Raw genomic sequence first — 11,541 nt, forward strand, 5'->3', positions numbered from 1 at the left:
GTTTCATTAAATATATTCAAGACATTGAAAATAGTAATAGTTACAAGTTTGCAATGCAGTGTGGCTTACGTTTAATACCTACGTACCACTCCTGTACAGGTACTGGTAGTGTAAGAAATAAAATATTTCAGTAACTTGTATTGCCTATTGCTTGAAGTAAATTGTTTTCTTTTAAAATCGTGCTGAAATAATTATATGCAAGCGGAGAGTTTCCTAAACTTATTTAAAAGAAGTAATGATGTTAATAAGATATGTATAATCTAGTCAAGATAAGACTATGTTGTTGCATACAATGTGCGAAGTCTGCAGTATGGTTGTTCTAAAAGTGTGTTAATACAGTAACGGAAGTGGATTCAGTGTCATTTGAAAGGTGCTGATTCTTTTCATTCATTTATTTATATATATGTGTGCGTGCGTGCTTGCTTGCTTGCATTTTTTTCTTCAAAAGGTAAGGTCAACCACTAGGAGGTGAAAGAGGAGTATGAATAGAATAGATATTGTATATAAACTTTTGCTGTGGTTTCGTAAATACAGTTCTTCATATGTAAGGTAATCATATTTATCTACCTATGTATATAGCTGACAAATAAACATACAGTAATACAATATACACTGATGCCCCAAAACTTATGATGACGCGGAAAATATGCAAACCACTACTGTAGATCGACTGACATCATCTGGCCGACCTTTCACCCAGCCACTAAATTCCAATTCGGCATTATCAGCTTGTTGAATTTCTCTCCGGTGTCTCCAGTGTTGTCATCTACTCTCGATTAGTGGTCGACATTACATAGTTTTCACCATTCTATGATTTCATCAGACATGGCAACACAGTAACTGACACAATCATGAGAATCGTACTCCAGTTGGAAGTGGCTTGACACTCTCACTCCCCAGCTGGTAGGCAATAAGAACTGCACTAATGCTCGATTTTCTAGGTCAAAACCACAGAAGTTTTGGTAGTACAGTGTACATTATTTCAAAGAGCTTTATAGTGTTTTGTGTTTAATGGAACAGATATTAAATATGCTATCCTCTCTTACACAAGTATAATTCAGTGTGCCATTGTATGTTGCAAGTTGTCATAAAAGATCCACTGTTGTATACTGCTGGAGTAGCATAAATCCTTTGCATGGCCTAATCTTTCCCTTCCGATCCAGCATGCTGGGAAATGCTGGTTTAACCACTGATGTACCAGAAATGAGAAATGCGCAAGAGCACTGTCTAATTGGTATGATATTTCTTGGCAAGTATGTAGAGGCACATCAACCACCAATAATATGCGCAATTAATTCAGATAAAATGTTATGAACCTGGTTCAAATAATGTGCTTTTGTCATGTCTTAGGTGGTGCACCTTAACCCTTAATAGTTATTAAACTATAGTGAATACAAGAAAAAATTATATACATTAGTCATTCCACTTAAAAGCTCCTTTTCACCCCCTAGCTGGTGACTTTAACTTTTGAAACTATATATATATATATATATATATATATATATATATATATATATATATGTGTGAAGAAATTAAATCAAAGAGAAGAATCAACAAGAATGATGAACGTCATGAACATGAAGTGACTGAAGTGTTATTTCCTTGAATAAGTTTATCTAAATACCAAATAACGCTATTTTCTTCTTCTTCTTCTGTTAATTATTTCTCTGGTACTTAAATATGTTTGTTCAAGAGAACTTCAATGGATTAATCTCTATATATTAAATACAGATAATGGACTGCAGAATCACATACTTGGAAAACTAATACGAAACTAATGCATAAAGTAATGAATATAGTAGAAAATTATTAACATTCTGTAATAATATGCTTACTTTTATGACACAAATTTAAAAAAAAATAAATATGCTTTGTATAAAGCATGTGTTTTAACTGAACTCGCTATTTAAATTTGAATCTTCTACGTTTATATTCATAGTTGGTTGCTGAATAGTTACAGTTATAACTCATACTTATTTTTCATGGCCCACAGTCATATTACAGTAACAACTTTTTTCCTTTCCCAGAACGTGGAAATACGGACTGTTAACTGTTTGTGTATTATAAATGACATCTGAGAGAAATGATTTATATTTATATGTATGTGGTCTTCGTATAGTTTGTTTTTTAAAAATTTATTGAATTTAGCTAACGAGGTTCTACAGCGAAGAAATGATAAATTTATTTTATGTGGTACCGGTATGACAAGAAAGTTATTTACATTTCGTGTTAAACTGTGCTTTAACCACACCTCAGTTTTACAAAAAATCGCATTTGTAAATATAATGAAAGAGCCATCAATAGAGAATGCTATGAGATGTCATGAAATATTGCAAGACATTTGTGTAATTTTCGTGAACTCTAACAATCTGATTTATGTGATATACTACCAATTTATACTATTTGTAAGTACGGTCTGTACTAGTGAGATATACTATTGTAACTGGTTTATTATTGGCACATGTGAAGTTACATATTATATGTGGTGATTTTAACTGCTATACTTACCACTGTCAACTTCAGAGGTGATAATCTTTGATTAAAATACAAATAAAATGTTCAATAAAATGTACTGTTTGAAAATTATTTGATAAAAATATTCCCAGTTCCCTAATTACATTTAATAGGCACGAAATAAGTTAAGAGGTTTTTCTCTCTAATTTCCAATACAAAAGTAGTATAAAAAAATCTTAATGCACAGTTTTCTGGCTTCCAATAGTATTTATGCAGGAAGAACTCTCTTAAAATTACCAGTTACACATGTGGTTGACATTGTCATATTAATTAGAAAGAGAGCAGTTTAGAATTTTATTGTACAAATTCTAGTCCTGTGTAGGTGGAAGGCAAGACAGTTATGGTCAGTGTGCATTGGAAACAGAGCATTATGACCACTGGCAGTTCTCTTCTTCTTTCTTTTCCTTCTCTCCATCTGAGGGCATAGACATCTACAAAAGCATTAGACACGAATTGCCCATTGTGCGCCCTGTTGACTGGAAACCACCGGAACTCAGATGCCAACTGATCTGAAGCTTTGCTTGGGTGTGGGGTGGGATACCTTCCTGTCCCCGGGATTTTCCCCAACTGTAAGGCAAATGTTCAATAATCCTACGACTTACCCTTGGATTCCTCTAGCCAAATACAATCATGATATCACCAATTCCCTCGATACTAGATTATCACGATATCCAAATTATTCATTAGTTTTTACTGACAGATCCCGGATAAATGACTGTGTTGGTTGTTCCTTCATTACAAATAGAGAAATATTTAAATATAGACTAAGCCAATATACTAGTGTTTTTACTGCTGAACTCTATGCTTTTTACAGAGCTTTATTGTTTTTAATTAGGCAACCTCAGGGCAGATTCCTTATCTGTTCCAACTCTTTAAGTGCCATCCAGTCCTTGCAGTCTTTTAAATGTGATGATCTGCTTGTCTTAAGAACTCAGGAGCTCTTCCACACTCCCCTTAGCTCTGAGTATGAGATTGGAGTAGTGTGGATTCCTGGTCATGTAGGGGTTCCAGGAAATGAGGCCGTGGATGCTGCAGCCAGGGCTGGTGCACTGAATGGCTCTCAGGTATATTGGCGCGAGAGGTGGCAGGACATTCGAAACTATTTGAAATATAAAATATGGTGGCAATGGGAACGAGAATGGTCTGCACAAGGGGGGAAAACAAATTACGAAATATAAAGAATACTGTTCGAGTTTGGGATTCGTCCACAAGAGCGTCACGACATGAGGAGGTTTTACTCACCAGCTTGAGGATTGGCCACTGTCATCTGACACATGGCCATCTCCTACATGTCGAGCCTCAGCCGGCGTGTGATATGTGCCATGTTCCACTTATGGTGGAACATTTTTTATTGCATTGCAGAAAATATGATTGTGTCTGCCAGCAATATAGAATTCGGCTGACACTACGTGACGCTCTTGGAAATGATTTTAATTGTACAAATGCAGTTCTGAGATTTTTATCGAATACATGTTTGGATAAGGTGATTTAGTTTTTTTATTGACCCGTTTTACTTATCCTCCGGACCCTCTACATCCGGAGGTTACATTTGTTGTTTTATATTTGATTTTACATTGTTGACATTTCGGATTTTATACATCCGAATAGTTTATAAAATTTTACTGTTTTTAAAATATGATACACAATTTGTCTCTGGTGGCCTTAGTTTTATTTGTTCGTCTTGAATACCGCCTAGTGTGGTAGAATTGCTCACTTTTATGATTCTGTAGAAATCACCTTATGTATACTGCATTTGTGTGCCTCGTTTTACCGTGACAACGCTTTTTAGTTCTTTTAGCACTCTGATTATTATATTATTTATGTCTGTTATTTTAAGAATTTTAGATAAGGGCGCAAATAGCCATAGTAGCTGACGCACCCTTCTTAAACCCTACTACTACTACCATGTAGTTGGTACTGAACAGTTAAATAACCATCATGTACTAGGACTTAATGTCTCTGGTGTTTCAGAATTGCATACAGGATCTATTTTTCAAGGTGATAGAGCTGGATCTGAAGATGGAACTGGCATATGTAGATCCGAAACATTGGGAATGTCCCAGCGCATAGTGGAATACCCATGAGTCGTCTTCTGAACACAGTCACTGTGAAAGCCTAAAATCTCATATTCACGTCTTAACCTTGTTCACTTAGTGTGAACGTAACTTTACAATTCAGTATTCGTGTACTTAGTGAAAAGTGAGTTAATGAAGGAATGAGTGTTTGTGTTTTGTGTGTATATGTGCAAATATATTCATTGTGTACACACAAAGTAAAATTTGTGTAAATGTGCATGTAACTAGTGCATACACATTGTACCTCTGTTTCTAAGACTTTTGTAATAATTAGGTGAACATTTTTCACTTCTCGTCAATATCTGCTGCAGAGGAGACATTTATTTGTACAAGCATCACATTTTCCTACTGCATTATCTTATGACGAGGAAATGTGTATATTGTAAAGATTGTTTCGAATTACAATATATTCGAAAAACAAAACATACCACACCAGACTTTTAAGTAATTTGTATTTAAGGTTATGAATGTATTCAATGAGTTCTTATTAAGTGAAATTAAATGACAAAAAAAAGATGTTTGTTAGCAAATTAAGGCCATGAGTAGAAATCGCTTTTATAATACTACACTTTTGAATATGGTTTGTTTCTTTATTGAAAAGTTAATTTAATTTAAATTTTCATATTTTTTGTTATGTCATGAATTGAAAGACTTTAAATATCTCTGTAATTAATAGTCGTACTCATAAATATTCAATTTAAATTCAATGGTCAAGAGTTATTCCGGAGCAAAGCTTCTTCTTCTGCCCTGTTGGACTTTGCACGATTTGCATACCATTTTTTAACATAGAATATAATAGTTATTATAACAATTAGAAGGATGATGCCAATAGAAATATAGAGTGGAAGGTGAGGATTGGCAGAAGAACTTTTTTCTGCTGGAATATCCATAGAAGATATATCTCCATTTTGTCCAGTACTTCGACGTTCAGAACTGTTCTGTTCCAAACCACAATCAACCTGTAAGTAATACATAGAATTACTAGAATCCAATATAATAAATAGTGAGCAAGTATTGGAACAGATCGATATTTGAGCTGTAATATAATTTCAAGAAATAAATATAAGATATGTTTATCGAAATTGATAATTTCAGAAAAATTAGTAGCATTAGTAGATGAACATTTGGAAATGCTGTGCTAAAAAGTCTTCTACTGATAAGGGAAGGTCATGATGTGGAAACGTGATATTTTAGTGAAAACTATATTAGATCCGAGCTTTTTGAGTGTTTACATCATGTATTATGTAGACACATCAAATGTTTGAGAGCCATGGATTGGCTCCACCATCAGAGAAAGCTGGGAAAGAGAAGAATATTCCTATTGGTTCGTTTCAATATTTTATAAATATTAAACCACTTAAGTAATTTTATCATCATCATCATCATCATCATCATCATCATCATCATGTCTTTCACGTAATTAGTACTTACTGTAAGTAATTCAATTATCAAAAGTAACAATATTAACAAATTTAAAGGAATTCTGTGCAGAAACAATAATTAATATTTAGGGAGAATTAATTAACTCTTTATATTTATAGATTTATTTATTGATAATCGATTCATTTTTGTTAATTATATTATTAAATTCTATTATACATTTTATATCGAGATTTTAAACGATTTAAATAATTTTTTAATCAGTCCTTTTCCACCATAAAGGTAATTTTTTCTCAGTTCTAGGTGCATTGCAGTTTATTTATTGTCATTGCTGTATTATTTTACTTCTGAAATTGCATCAGCATTATTTGTAGATTTTAGAAGTGCTTTTGACAAAGTTTAGATACCTAACCTCTTACAAAAGATTCAGGGACTGAGAATAAATGGAAAAATTATCAGATGGTTTTCAAACTAGCTATCACAGAGATGGATTGCTGTAAAATGGGACAACTCCAGTCCAAAATGGCACCAAACAAAAACTGGATTAGAACAAGGATTAGTACGCCTAACCAGTCCAATACTATTCATTATGCTGATCAATAATTGCATTTGAAACAAAATAAAGTAAAGAATACCAAATTATGGTTAATAGTATGTACTAGTATGGATAACAGGCAAAAACAAAGAAATACACACGACAAACAAATAGAGAAAACAATGACACAAATTACAAGAGAGCTAGGAGTCTGAAAAAAAAAAAAACAATATTCTATCAAATATTCACCCCACAACATTATAATGCTAAAGACATAAATGTATCCATCCACGAAAAAACAATATAAAAAATAGCGATTCCTCAACATACTTGGGAGTAACATTAGAAACCACTGTCGTAGCTCAGGCAGTAGCACGTTTGCCTGCTGGTCCTGAGTTGCACTTGGGCATGAGTTCGATTTTCGCTTGGGTTGATTACTTGGTTGAGTTTTTTTCCTGAGATTTTCCCCAACCATAAGGCGAATGCCAGCTAACCTATGGAGAAATCTCGGTCTCATTTCGCCAGATACCATCTCACTATTACCAATTCCACTGACACTAAATAACCTTGTAGTTGATGTAGGGTCTTTAAATAACCAAGTTAAAAAACATTAGATAATAAATTATCTTTGAAGGACCATGTGCAAAATGTTAACAAGAAAACAATGACACTGAAAAGACGAGGAGCCAAATGGGGCAGAACTGTAGAACTATTAATCACAATGTGTAAAACTTACATAGAACCGAATTTACCAAATGGCGAAGAAATGTTTGCCACAATGAACAATAATCTAAATAACACAAAAATAACGCATTAAGAATAATAACTAGAGTGGTGAAATCCACTCCTATAGTGACAATGGAAGCAATAGCTAATAATCCACTAATAACAACAGAACTAGAAAAGAAAGCTCTAATATTAGCTGCAAAATTGAAAAGCAATCTAAATAAAAATAAAATAGTCCTCCACTGGATACCACCTGAAAAAAGGAAACGAAGAAGATCATGACTTACTTGGAGGGATGGCTATGGACAGCATACAGAAAAGAAATATGGAAGATGAAAAAAGTCTGAGTCATAATCTCTGGAGGAAGAAGCGTGTATCTTTCAGCTGAAAGAAAACAATACAGTAGAACCTCTATTATTCGTGGTAATGAAAGGGATGGACTGAACGGTTGATCAAAAAAACCGGATAATCCGTACCATGAAAGATTTTGTAATTTCCTCCGTGGTCTTGTATTTAACTCGCTAGGTAGTGGATCAGAAGTTCACTAATTTAAGTCTGGTTGTCAAGGATGGGTTTTTAAGGGACAAGGAAGCCCTTTGTGATGACTGTCTCAGGAAAGATAGGAATAAAGGAGGTCTCATGTTGTAGATTTACATACTTTTTTACACTTTATCCTTGTGTTTATTTTATTAAATTGCGCAGTTGTAACTCAAATCTCGTATCCTGATGGGAAATGAGCCACAGTGTCTCTTTCTCAAACCATTCAATTATTTCCATTTTTTTTTTCGATATTTAGCACAATACGTTTTCTGTTAACACCCGTGGATGACATTTTATATACTAATTATATTATAGAACGGCAATCCGAACAGTATACAATGGTGTGTAATGATAAAGACTTGTAATAACACTCTCTAGCAAAAAGATATGTAGAACCTACTAATATGATGTACAAAACAATACTTCATATAAGTTATTTATTTCTGAAGAAAAAAAAAAGAGCAGGAAATAGACTGTTGGATAATCTGCCAATCGGTTAATAGGGTGATGGATAATCGGAGTTCTACTGTATTCCAACAAAATTAATTAAATAAATTTAAAGGATATAGGGTCTGAAATGGGATTCACTCAGGAGGAGCTGTGATAGATGGCAAACTCCAGTCAAAGAAAAGCTAATCAATAACACCCATAGGGACTCACAACACTGACCATGAAGCATCTGTATCCCATCTGATAGTTAACACACTTGTCTTCGCTTGGCCTGGCCTGGCCCCATGTGTGGGTGTAATGCCGTTGAGTTGACTTTATTTTAATTTAGTTTATAAAGTTGTCCCACACAGTAACTGCATTGTCTAAGGCGTCATTCCTTGAACTAGCATTACTGAATGAGAGCTGGTTCAAATTTTGATGGGAGAAGAAATTTTGTTCATGTAATTTTGGCGAGTGTATGGGACCAGTGCCCACTCAGTACTGTGATGAATTGGAGAAGCTGCACTGAGTAGCAAAATACAGTTTTGCAAGGCAGCTATAATGGCTGGGGAAATCGTCATGTTAACTACACGTTATTCCTATACTAGTTGGATTATCATTCACATCCGCAAGGCTGTTGCAAAATGCATTTTTTTTTATAAAGTTGCATAGACTGTATGGGGCCATTTTCATCTTTTTCCTGCATAATCTTCGGTCTAGATTTCCTCACACAGACCCATACCACATAATTCCTTCTTCAAATACTGTGAGAAGTACTCATATGATTTTTTATAAAAAAATTAACAAATCCATATTAATAGTGAACAACCAGATCTTTGAACAGGTAAGCTCCTTTAATTTCTTAGGCTGCGACCTGCCCTATGTAGAAGAGATTGATGCAGGAAAGAAAATATAAACATTTAATAAAATATGGAACTGTCAGAAGAATGTCAAAGGGCAAGGTTAGAAGAGAAACATATATTAAGTTTTATAAAATTAGCAGTTCCATACGAACTAATATGGCAGTGAAACCTGGACTTCAGACATAAAAATTCGCAGCAGAAATGGAGTTTTTAAGAAGATGTTTAGGAGTTAAGGGATAGTGATAGACTTCATAACGATGAAATTTGGAGTTAGAAATCTTTGAACTCGGTGAAAAAGTAGACGTATATAGAAAAGCATACAAAGATCACGTCGAAAGAATGGAGGATACAAGAATACCCAAGAACATCCTGAGTTACAACCTGAGAGGAAAAGGAAATAGTGGAAGACCAAAGAGAAAATAGATGAACCAATAAGATACAATGTATCAAAAATCTAATTCAAGAAGAAGAAGAAGAAGAAGAAGAAGAAGAAGAAGAAGAAGAAGTCTTCAGATCCTAGTAAGTTATTAATCCACTCTACTTCTCGTGCAGAGCTCTTAGTTAGCCCAAGAATTTGATCTGGACCAATGAAGTTTAAAACACGACAGAAATTCTTAGCAGATTTCATTCAGAGAGATGAAAGCCGAGAGTATCCCATGTCCTTTTAATTGGTTGTATAACGAAGTTGATCAACTGTGCTATTATCTAGCATTGCTGGAACTGGTGTTAGTGAGAGGTGTTTTGTCAAGATTAGTCAGAGAATTCACGATGAAACTACCCGATATTTGCTTAACAGTGTGAGAAATCCTCGGAAAAAATCAAACCAGATAGTAAGCCTTAGCAGAATTCGAACTCACGCCCAGCTACATTCTTGTAACACATCCTGTCTGCTTTTCATAGACAACACTGCTGCCTTAGGTCCCATATTGTAGATTAACATCTTCTAAAATAAATCCAGCCAGCTGTGATAAAACGTAAAAGGGAAATGAATGTGACATCATAATAAATTCATTATTATTTGTACAGAAATGAGGTGATTAATAAATGCGGGGAGTATAAAGATAGAAATAGTTAATGTAGTATACTCTAATTGTTGTAAAGTACTTAACTCTCATATTAGTTTCCAAATGAATCTGGTACTTTGTAATGAGAATGACATATTCATTTTCAAACAAATCATTGGCATCTTAATGATGTGTGAATCGTTTCGACTACCAAATTGCATTATTGTCTCGAGACTAGTTTCAATATTGATGAGGCTAGTAAATCAATTAATGCATTGTTGGAAGTTTTAAATAAAGGATGTCTAATTCGTATTCGGTTATTCATTAATTTAATTTAGACTAGGCCTCATCTGTATTCCTAAACGACAGGACTTCAGGGTAATTACTGGCCATTTCAAGTCCGCATCAAAATTAAACGCTGCTAGTCTCTACTTCAGACTGTCATTCTATTAATGGGGAAATTACTTTCGCCTTACAGATATCTCCAACATAGAAATGGAATTTAGTTGTGCCAGGCCATCAGAATTTCGGAAACGTCCTAACTCAGTGAAAACCAATAATTCTGCTAACTTGCTGAAGTACGACATTTAAGAAATTTACATGCTCTGTACATTCTGAAACACTGTTTTATTTTATTTTATTTATTTAACCTGGTAGAGATAAGGCCATCAGGCTTTCTCTTCCTCTCTACCAGGGGATTACAACTACAATATTAAGAATACAATTACAATTAATATTAAATTTACAAATACAATAAAAATCAAAGTACTAAAAGATTAACTGATTAATAAAAGCTAGACAGTTTATTGTAAAAGTTAAGAAGAGAGAAACATTTTTTTTATTAATTAAGTAAAAATTAAAACCTCATTCTAGAGCCGAGGTCATGGAAAGCATGGGGCTCTACCTCCATGCCCCCCAAGTGCCTTCATGGTATGTTACGGGGATACCTTTACCTTTTACCTTTTACCTACTCTACGCAGTAAGAAAATGCTTAATAAGTTTGCTTTTGAATGCTACTAAATTCCGTCAGTCTCTGATGTCACTGGGTAGGGTATTCCACAAGCGCGAGAGCAAGATTGTGTATGATGATGAATACAATGATGTCTTATGTGTTGGTATGGCTAATATGTGGCTATTTTGCATGCGTGTGAAGAGATTATGATATGATGACAGGTAACTGAAACGGGAGGCAAGGTAGGTAGGTGTAGAGGTGTGAAGGACTTGGAAAAGGAGAACAAGAGAATGAAAATTTCTACGTTCGTTAAGCCGTAGCCAGTTTTACAGTAATAAATCTATAATAATATATTCATACCGTGATAACACTGTTTGTGACCCATTCCACAAACTGCTTCATGTTTTCTGCAGCATTATTACCACAAGTGTAAAGTGTTAAGTTGTAGTAGCAATCTTCGAGCTGTTTGTACACTCTGTAAAATAAAAATTAGCGACTTAAAAATATTCATTTAATAAACCAA

General features: G+C 34.2%; 1 protein-coding gene across 1 annotated transcript in view; it reads left to right on the top strand.

The window, feature by feature from the left end:
* LOC138694552 (proteasome adapter and scaffold protein ECM29) overlaps positions 1 to 4,624 on the top strand; it is a 97,719-nt gene extending 93,095 nt beyond the window's left edge. Inside the window, exon 35 of the mRNA XM_069818406.1 lies at positions 4,486 to 4,624. The gene's annotated coding sequence lies outside the window, so the exon portion shown is untranslated. The remainder of the gene's footprint in view (positions 1 to 4,485) is intronic.
* The last annotated feature ends 6,917 nt before the right edge of the window (positions 4,625 to 11,541 follow it).

This window comes from Periplaneta americana, chromosome 2, assembly GCF_040183065.1.
Source record: "Periplaneta americana isolate PAMFEO1 chromosome 2, P.americana_PAMFEO1_priV1, whole genome shotgun sequence".
NCBI lineage: Eukaryota > Metazoa > Arthropoda > Insecta > Blattodea > Blattidae > Periplaneta > Periplaneta americana.